Source organism: Phoenix dactylifera, unplaced genomic scaffold, assembly GCF_009389715.1.
Source record: "Phoenix dactylifera cultivar Barhee BC4 unplaced genomic scaffold, palm_55x_up_171113_PBpolish2nd_filt_p 000392F, whole genome shotgun sequence".
Taxonomy (NCBI): Eukaryota; Viridiplantae; Streptophyta; class Magnoliopsida; order Arecales; family Arecaceae; genus Phoenix; species Phoenix dactylifera.
The window spans coordinates 444,492-455,029 of NW_024067838.1; the positions used below are offsets into that span (position 1 = coordinate 444,492).

The following is a 10,538-nucleotide window of genomic DNA, read 5'->3' on the forward strand; positions in this document are numbered from 1 at the left end:
AGTAATTAATTATCATATCAAACTTATAAATGCAAGAAATCTAAATTGTCTTTTAGATGATCTTTCGATGAAAAGAATAATCCATCATTGCCTACAGCAAAGCCAATACATATAGGATTAAAAAAGCAATAGAAAAAAGAGCAGAGAAGCACAAGCTTTAAAATAAATTCTGATGAGAGAAATATTAAGTACCTCAACCTCAAACCAAATCTCCCCTTTTACCTCAAATATTAGCCAAAAAGAACTACCTCGGCCACAACCGAGCAGCCGACCATCCAATGTGAACTCCTCAGTCCTAGCCGAAGAGTCGATCGACCGAGGAGTCATCGGCCAGGCAGAGCAATTGGCACAAGTTGACAAGTGCTGACAATACCTACAACCAATGGCCCTACCAGCCCGCAATCGCGGCGGCATCACATCATGTGCCCTACTAGCACACTCTGCCGCCCACATGGACTGGCACCCATGCCACGGCCGTAACACCGGCCACTGCTTGGCCATCATTGCACGCCACGTCGGCTCAGATAATAACGAACTAACTTTTCTATATAAGGAGAGCAACTCGTGGACCTCAGATACGCAATATACATGCAACCCTACTTACAGAACGACCCTCTGCTGAAACTCTCTTCCTTCCATACTGTTACTTCATTGTTCTGACTTAGGCATCGAAGGATCCCTGACGAAAACTATCCGTCATGTAGACTTCTTGCAGGCCACCCAGCGGAGGAGACCAGTATCCAACACCTCAATCAGTCTGCTCAGTTCATCTCCAATTGACCTCAAGGTCATCCGAGCTACACTCCCACCTCAGCTCAAATTATGCGGCAACAAATTTTAAAGGACACCATATACTTTATAATATATACCAGATACAGATGGAGGAAGTCATCTATCGGCATAAACCATGAATGAATGATGCAAAGAAGATGATGGAATATTATTTTGCAGTAGAATCATCGACTCCTACCAAGTGCCCATCTTCTCGTAGCTCTGGTATTGCTTGCATTGTGCCTTTTTTCAATATAAATGGTTTGTGCTAAGTTGTATATCTTCTACTCCAATACTGGAGGCTCTTTCTTTGCCCTTCTAGCTTGCTTTGGTACCCGGGCAATTCTTGTTCCTACAGACATCAATATATATCTTTAGCATGATATCATCCTTTATTTCCATACAAAATGAGCCTTATGCGTGCACATAGCCAGCTCCTCATTGCATTCCTCTTAATTGAAATTTGAAAGACACCATGCCCAAAACCTAGCCCTCCTTGAGTCTAGGATATCTGATACACAAAAAATCCAAACAGGGGATGATATCAATCAGAAGACCCCATGCCACCAAATTCAAGTTCAGCTTCACTTTTAGTTACAAGTCAAATGTGGCTTCTCAAAATTTTCAGTAACAAGTCAACTTTGGCCTCTACGGTACTTCGTTTCAAAAGACTTAAGCATGCCTTTAAATTGCTTATTTCGGTTACTCCATAAATTGCAGGTGCATAATTCAAACTTGAAATAGTTTCACTTCCCCCACCCCAGTAATGCTCAAGCTTGTCCTGCCTTTATCCTCTATCTTCCCTGGTGACCTATTTCCTAATAACACAAAGTATTTATGATCTAGTGGTTATTTTAATATTTGTATGAACCCTTAGATTGAACCATCCATCCATTCCCTAGCCGAGCAGATCCAACCATCCTCGAGTTCTCCCAAACATCAATCAACTGCAGTTGACAGAAGTACTATGCCTAGAATCTCAATAATAATGCAGGAAAGCTTCACCCATCTGAAGCATTAATATGCACCATACAGTATCACACAATGCACAACACGAGCCACACACCCGCTCAGAAGATATTTCTCTTAGCCAAGGAGGCGGGCATGGGCAGCGGTGAAGCCTGGCCCGCATGCTCTCAAAAATATAATAAGAAAATATAACGCAGTCTCAATCTGAAGGCATTTTGGAGCAAGTCAAAAACCTATTTAGCAGCAGTTATATTCATTAGATAAAACGATATCACAATAACAAATGTTAACAAGTCATACTCATCTTTTTATTTTCTTTTCCTGAGCCACGCAATGTCCCCTAAATTCATACTGGTGGTTACATTAAGATCACCCGCATGCAAATAAGCTTTAAATTTGGATAAGTAGGCAAGGTTAGCTCAAGATGACAGTTACGGAGAGAATCTGCCTGCAGCAGCCTTGCTACCTTATCCGGTTAAGGTTACTTTACAAACCACAGGAAGTTCCTGTTAAGAACCAACTAAACTCCAAATCACCATTGACCAACAAACCACCAATCACGAAACAACTGCTGAATCCACTCAATAAACATTGATCAAACATTAACTATAGGAATCACGATTTAACAATTCTGAATCACGTCAACCTATTCAAACACCTTAAAGGGACTGCGAACTGTTAAATGCTGTTACTTAGCTCCAGCAAATTTCCCCATCATCTTTGCAATAACAGGAGCTACTTTGGGATTGGCTTGGTGTTTGGCGAAACTTGCCGGGTTATTCATCACTGCACCACAAGAAAACAAACATGAATTATCAGAGAGAAATGGCAGCATATAAATCGCATCAACTAAAGTGGTGATAGTAAATGCATAAGAACAAAGATTGAACTCAGAATGAGACACAAAGGTCATATTTGTTTGAGTGAGTGATTAACCAACAAGAAAACAAATAAAAGGTTGGCCTCCACGTGCACCCTATAAACTAAACAATATTTTATTCGCCCCACTTCCCTTTTCAACTAATCTTTCCAAAAATATTCAGCTATAATGTTAAAACTGTCAGAATTAACAAGTGCAGGTCTATTTTTTTCATGAATGAACTTGTAGTGTTTCCTTTCTCTTTCCCTTTTTTCTTTAGGGTGGGGTGGGTGGTAGGATTCCTATCCTGCATATAGGACATCAAAGTGGTTAACTTAAGGAGCATGAAGTAGGGCATAAACCCGAAACTCGATGGCAACATAGACCTAGCCATCTCTCGGGGTTACTAGAGTACATCTTGTCGGCAGATTTTTGGACAGTAGTTATTAATTTAAAGCTAACAAAAGCATTTATGAGACTAAGACAGCCTTTGGATGCCAGACAGATAACCAGGTGATAGACCTCTTTAACTTCAGGCAACCACCCATAATCACTTATACACGGGTAAATAACATCCCTTGTTTGGTTTGAGGGCTAATGGGTTAGGTTGTGGAAAATAGCAAAGAGGGAGAAGTGACTTCTGGTGGTAAAACTTATTTCACCTGTTTAGCCAGGTTAATAACCAGTAAGAATTGACGCCCAACTTATTGACAGTTCTTGGCTACTTACACGGATAACCATCCACTAACCACTACTTAACTAGCAGCCAAACACTGCCAAGGGGTTTATTGTCGATTTTGGTGAAACTAAAGTTGCAGTTTATTGCTACTGCATGCACCCATAATTTTGATTCGATTATATCCATGTCTACAGCAAAGCTTGTTAACTTGCAGATTTCCTCACAAGGATATCATAGAAGTTCACAGAACAGTTTTATTTAGTAAAAAATAAAGTCAGAAACTACTACTAGCACAAAATAAACATTTGATAGAACAAATTAATATAACCAGGATAAAAAAATTAAGAAGAAACAGAAGCAAGGAAAACAGCATACCATCTTGGAGAGCAGCCATTATCTCTGGATCATTAAATGCCGCCATTAGTTCAGGATCCTGTTTCAGATAAGAGAGCTTGCCCAATCAGTATGATATGGTAGACCTAGAACTATCATGTAATGATGTAAACAAATAAGATAAGTTAAAATGAGTTCAGTCTCTTACATTCAGAATTTTGCTCATATCAATATTTCCAGGTACACCACCAGGCATGGCACCTGGGAACCCTCCAGGCATACCTCCTGGGAACCCTCCAGGCTTAGTACCAGGGAACCCTCCTGGCATACCTCCTGATGGTCTACTTGATGATTGTTCTTCCCTCTTTGCCTTCTCATAAGCAGCCTGGAAAAAAGGTCAAAGTCAGAATGTGTAACCTATAAGTTACATAACCTTGTGAGGGCACTAGTTTTATGCCAACAACCTGAGCCTCCACTCGGCGACGCTGCCTCTCACGCTCAATTTTCTTTTCTTCTCTCTCCTTTCGCAATCTTTCATACTTTCTACGATGTTCTTCAATCTTGTGTGCATTGGGTTCAACCTGCATGCCACCACAAAAATGTAAAATATTAAATAGTGTTATAACTAGCAATATTTACAATTGTTTGGAAACTTTTATACCTTCTTAAGCACAGCATTTATCTCCTCGTCATAATCCAATTTGGATGCCAGGTGAAGATCCTTGGCAGCTTCCTCCCATTTCCCAAGCATAGCTAAAGCCATGCCGCGGGATTTGTAGCCTTTTGCAGAGTCAGGGTTGATCTGAGACAATGACCAAAGAAAACGTAAACCCAATTCAGGCCATAGTAATGCATTAAATGGGAAGCGTAGGAGTTCTTGTTTAGATCACAAGTGGAATTTTCACAACAGTAAGCATTGGTTTAAAGAATTGTTTACATATGGAAAGAATATGTTCATATATTATGATAAGACACATCTCAAGCTGAAACTGATGACATGCAGGCATGTAATAGATGGCATAAGCAAGTTAAAACGAAACGATATATTATGCTATCAATGCATGCGAAAAAATACTACATTATAATATAAGCATGAACACCGGAATGGATTACATACAAGATGGCAGAAGCATGGGGAAATATATGTCCCTAGTGTATTTCTGGTGCCCAATTTTGCAGGGATAATTAGATAAGATACATTTAGTGAAACAAACATGTACATAAAATGGAATCAATAAAAGCATGGCAGCATTATAATAGCACATTGATTATACTATATAAAATTACCTCCAAAGCAGCATTTGCATCACGAATTGCAGCATTCGGTTTCTTCATCTTGATATACACAGATGCTGCATGAAAATTTATCAAATGCTAAGTAGGAAGAAATCAATAGAAAATTAGTGTTAATAAAAGTGATCGAACAGCATTTACCTCTGGTTGCATACATGATTGCTGATGTTGGATTCAGCAAGATAGCCTCCGTAAGACGCTCGATGGCCTCATCCAACTTCCCTGACAATTAGCCAACACCACGATTCACAGATTCAGATTAAGTATGGCTAAAATATGATACAACAGATGCTGCTATACCGTCTGAAATTGCTTCTATAGCTTTCCCTTTGGCCTCTTGAGAAGCATCACGACTTTCCCTCTGTTACCTCGGTAGATGGGTCTCCCATCTGGAAGGAGAAAAAAAATAAAAATTGGCAGAAGCTGATATTGCACTCATTCATGACTTTTAAGTCACTCATAAGCAGTAAATATGATATCCATTGCAAATCACCTTTGTGGTGCATCATTGTCAGGTTCTACAGTTTCTCCTTCAAGCTCGATGTCAGATTCAACAATCTCATCGTCAGATTCATGCTCTACTGAAGGCAGCACCCCTTTGCATTGAGATCATCCTCATCAAGATCTTCATCCATTTCATCCACCATTTCGCTTTTCTGTAATTGGTATCAATTAAACGAGAACTCTGGCCTCAGCTTTCCAAATCCTAAACAAAACAGAAAAGTAGAGAAAGCCCAAAAATAATACATGATGCATGATGTCTCTCTAATGTCTTAAAAACAGATACTTCCATGACACCTGAGGGGAAGAGGAACAAAAATACAAAATATCAACAGTTAATTGCAGGAAAAAAAGCCTTGGTTTCAGCACTGCAGAAAAGGTTGCTGATGTTATTTTCTATATAATCTGCACCCTTATGGAAAGAAAGTATAGCTCACTTTCTGGTCGTAACAGATTAATTGACTAATGATACCCAACAGCAGAGAAACCGAACTGAATTTAATCTGGACTACAAGAATAGGGAACTCATGACCATTCCAGAGAGGTAGGCTCCTCTGCCTACCAGTGTATATCTTCTGGGTTAACAGGGTCAGCGATTGCCAACTTTAGTTTATGATCTAGATAAGGCTCGGTTATTCGTTTCTAAGAGTGAAGCGCAGTCAGGGTGTCCCAATGGCATTGGAAACGCTGCAGAGAGAAGCTTCTGTGTACATTGCATCGTAGCAGGCTTTTTTTCAATTTGTCCCAATGATGGAAGCAATAAGGCTAGCACAAAGCAGGGACAAGGCATGTGAATGATTAAAGAGAAGATGATATTTTGATAGAAGGTAAAGAAGATTGATGAAGACGAGCGGAGATGGAGAGGCTTTATATCGATTTTTCTATTTTTAAAAAAATTATTTTGGTAGACAAGGGATATAGTCAACTTAATTCCAAAACCTATGCTCAACCACATGAAACAAAGGTGAGATTCTGTCCTAAATTTCTGATGCAATCATATAAAGACTACTTCCTCTTCAATAAAGATTTCTATAAAAGAAGATAAAAATATATAGTTTTAAAGGATTAAAAAAAGAATATAGGTCATAACTACACCAAAAACAAACCCATTTTAACAAACTACCAAGTCGGGATGTATTGAACCAAACAACATTGGAACCACGGTGATTCTGCATATTGGTTGGAACAGGTGGAAACCCAATCCCGCCACCGAGCAGAAATACCCAAATTCGACTTGGTTTGACTCGATTCTAATTGACGGCTACTGTTCAAGGTCCAACCCGTCCCTTAAAAAACCCAACCCCTCTCGAACCCTCATTCACTTGATCCTCTCTCCTTGATTGCTAGTTCTCTCTCTCCGATTCCTCTCTTGATCCATCCATGGGGAGCTCTTTGCCTTGCCGCTGCCAGCTCCTTCATCCAACCACCTCCTAGATCAAGCTTGGCCACCTCCACTATGCTCATCCGCCTGGGCCACCAGTAGGATGCTGGCCTTCTCCCTCCCCACCATGCTCACCATCACCATCTTCTCTGCAGCTTTACAACCACTAGTAGGATGCTGGCCTCCCTCCCTCCCCTATCCCACTCTATCAAATCTAGGCCAAATCCTAGATTGGTTTGGCCTCCCTCCTGCCACTTCCCTTCTCTAGACAAAGGGCAAAATCCGCCGATTGGATGAATTGGAGCCTCATCGGCACCAGCATGCATACCATCGCGTGGCATGCATACCATATGTCAGTATAGTATGATACCCTACCCCAGTACCTGACAAGTAATGGGCCACGATATCGGTTTTGCGAAGCCGAAATTCTAGGCCCGAAAAGCACTATCAATTCGTAACATTGCATTTATTTGTGTATTATGACATATCAATCAAGAACCCATAAAAGAAAGTGATACGAGTCAACACATACTCAAAAAACATGATGACATATCTGCCAGAACTCCAAAAGTAATGAATCACATATAACCACACTAGCACTTCGCACATGTTGTGCATGTGATAGGAAGCATTACGGCTTTGAATCTTACTAGATAAACGATTAATAACATTTTATAAAGCTTGATAACTACACTTTCAATTTCTAGTTGACCTGCTCTTGTTTCTTTTCCTTAAAGATAACAAATACTAAAGCAAGGGATGTCATGGAAAGTATCTACAACTATGTAGTAGACAGATATTCTAGATTTCAATGGTGTCATTACATGGGACTCATGGGCAGGCAGCTCAAGGAATTATTACAAAAAAATGGAATAGATTTTATTTTAGATACGGATTTTATTTTTCCTACTAAATTTTCATTGTGCACATTAATAAATTAACCCCTAATTTTTTGTAGTATAGTTTCCTATTTGATTTAATACATTAGACAGAAGAGTGGCATGCACTTATTACAAGTGTCGTACCAATAGGAGTTAAATGCAAATAATGGAGGTCACACGGTTATGGTAACTCTTCAAGGTTTCAAAAGGGAATTTGCGTTACATATAGTTATATATGATACACAATGGTCGTCATACTAACTAAAAGGAAAGTTCTTTAGAATTATCATTGTGTTTTTGGAAATGATTTTCTTTTTCTCTGTAGAACAGCAATGAATGTATTAGGCCCTGTTTGGTTCCTGAATTAACATAGACAAGGCCTGAACAAAGTCAGCTTTTTTCAGTTTTCTCAGGTTTATCCAGCCAAACAAACTTTTTTCTGGTTCTTGAATAGAGCCCCCAATAATGAGGGGCACTTTGGGTTTTTTTCAGAAACACTGAAAAGCATGTTTTATTTTTACATTTTAACCAGATTAAAACTATCCAGGGGAGGGTTCCAATAGTCTTAGCTGAATTAACATGGAGCAATACCTTTTCGAAAATAAAATTAATAAGATATGCCAGTTAAAATTATTCAGGAACCAAACATATAGCAGTATTTCTCCTCTTGCCTGGGTCAGATGCTTGCAGACCTGTGAAATCTGACTCCAATGTCCATGTTCGTTAGAAACAATTGCTCGTGGTAGTCAAACTAATGTTGAAACATATGAAAGACATGATATTACATTCCCAGGCAGATGCCACATAAGATATACCACAGATAGACACCATAAGAATAGATTTAAAGAGGAACGATGAGGAATATAGAAAATAGATTTGTGAACGTACGTATTCAACTGACTTATAAGAATCACTCTTTATTTACTAAGACAAAAAAGTGATGCACTTTTTCATAAAACAAGTTTTTTATTACTTTAGATAAAAAAGAAGGTGCCAATAATACACTCTTTAGTAAATATTACCCTTCCTTACCCTTTAGATAATAGTTTACATAGTGAAGGAGGCAAACAGATAAATTAAGTCTTAGTAAATACACCCTCCTGTTACAAGTTTCTGGCTCATTAACTGCAGCACCTCTAATCAGTCAGGATAGCTCTCAACCTCAGGGAGTTTAATTTTTTGCACTTTGTTTCTTGCAACATGGAAAATCCTCAACATCCTAAAGTTTAACCATGTCCTGGAAATTGGTTGTAAACCAACTTTTTCTTGCTACCATCAATGTTTTGACCCGGTAACATTGAAGGATTGAACATTGTGCCTTCAAAGGAGTATCCCAAATATAATGGAGAAAGCATGTTGTAATCTTTCAAAAAACTATAAAAGGCCTCCTCAATCGACACGGTAAAAGAATCATGTTCACCACGTTGATGCCAGTTCACATGTTGAATAATGTTAAAATAATGCAAATTACCATACGATTCCTATCCATTTGTTCCACAAATAGAAACAGTCAGCTGAATCAATCATCTAAAATACTCCCTCATGACAATCCAGGCAACTCATGCCGTTCCAAGCCAACTTAAAATCTTACTCAGTGTCAATGCCACGTGACTTTCTTTATGAAGTGCATACAAAAAGAGCCACAGTTCTTACCAGACTCCGAGGTCTCTATCAGAGTTAACCGAAGGATTCACGCATTTCCGGTGAATACTAAAAGCTAGAGTACAAGATTCTGAAACTTCAAATGCTCACATGCGCTATGGGTGGCCAACACTCGAATCAACAACCTTGCGAGGAAAACAAAAGATGCGCAACTCACCACAAACATTAGATATATCATCTCGGTGAACACTTTGAAATTGAATGGAACAATTTCTTGATGCACTAATGAAACATTTGGACAATTAACCCAGCAACAAGTTATCTACAAAATCAACTCTGACCCTAAGACTCTCCCAAGCGAACATCACCACATAAATGTCCATGACAAGCAAAAAAAAAACAAAAAAAAAAATAGCCCGAAAATCTCAATAATATTCACCATATATGATGTGAAGATTCTCATCTGCACGAATAAATTGTATAGTACGACTAAAGGAAGGGAAGGAGGAATTAGGGCGAGGGAGAATACCGCATCCCGAGTTTGGGAGACTCCCCGGGCATGTAAGCGGCGGGAGGAAGCTTCGCGCCCAAGCTGAAACACCATCATCCGGCATTGAGTCCGGATCCAAGAGATCGCATCAGACAGCACGAGACGACAATGGATCGATCGACGCAAATGGAAAGCAAAAAATTTTTGAGGAGAAAAAAAAAGGATCGACGGATACCTTTCGAGGTAGTCTCGGAAGAAGGCGATGGAAGGGTCACTCAGGACGGCCGGATTCTTCTCGCACTGCTCAACGAAAAGCCGCAGCTCCTCCACCTTCGCCGCGTCCATCTCCGTAAACTCCGAGAGACCGATCGAAGTAAAATGGACTCAGAGGAGAGGCGGTGGGAGAGAGGAAAGGCTGACCTAATGAGAAACGGATGAGAACCAGGGGGATTGGTGTGGCTTTTTGTTGGGGTTTTTTGTTTGCTTTTTCCTTAAACGGGAGTTACGGCCCGCTGTTTTGTTTCTCGCCTTCGATGGATTTGGGGGGGAGGGCCTAGCGGTTTCTAGCAGCTTCCGAAGGTCCAGATTGATTGGGAACGTCTGATTTTGATCCGACGGACTGGGAAGATGCAATGAATCGTTTGAGCTCGGGAATGGATGATGGGGTCAATGATACTAATGGTGGGCCATCGTCACGGGAGCATATGATTCGAGGCCCAACTTTTTCTTCTTCTTTTACTCCTTTGCGGGTAAACCATATGTACAAGAAAAATCAAAAA

At 39.9% G+C, this 10,538-nt stretch overlaps 1 pseudogene; it reads right to left on the bottom strand.

Annotated features, from left to right (window-relative positions):
- Nucleotides 1-2,017: 2,017 nt before the first annotated feature.
- On the bottom strand, nucleotides 2,018-10,255 carry LOC120105911 (annotated as a pseudogene).
- Nucleotides 10,256-10,538: the final 283 nt, after the last annotated feature.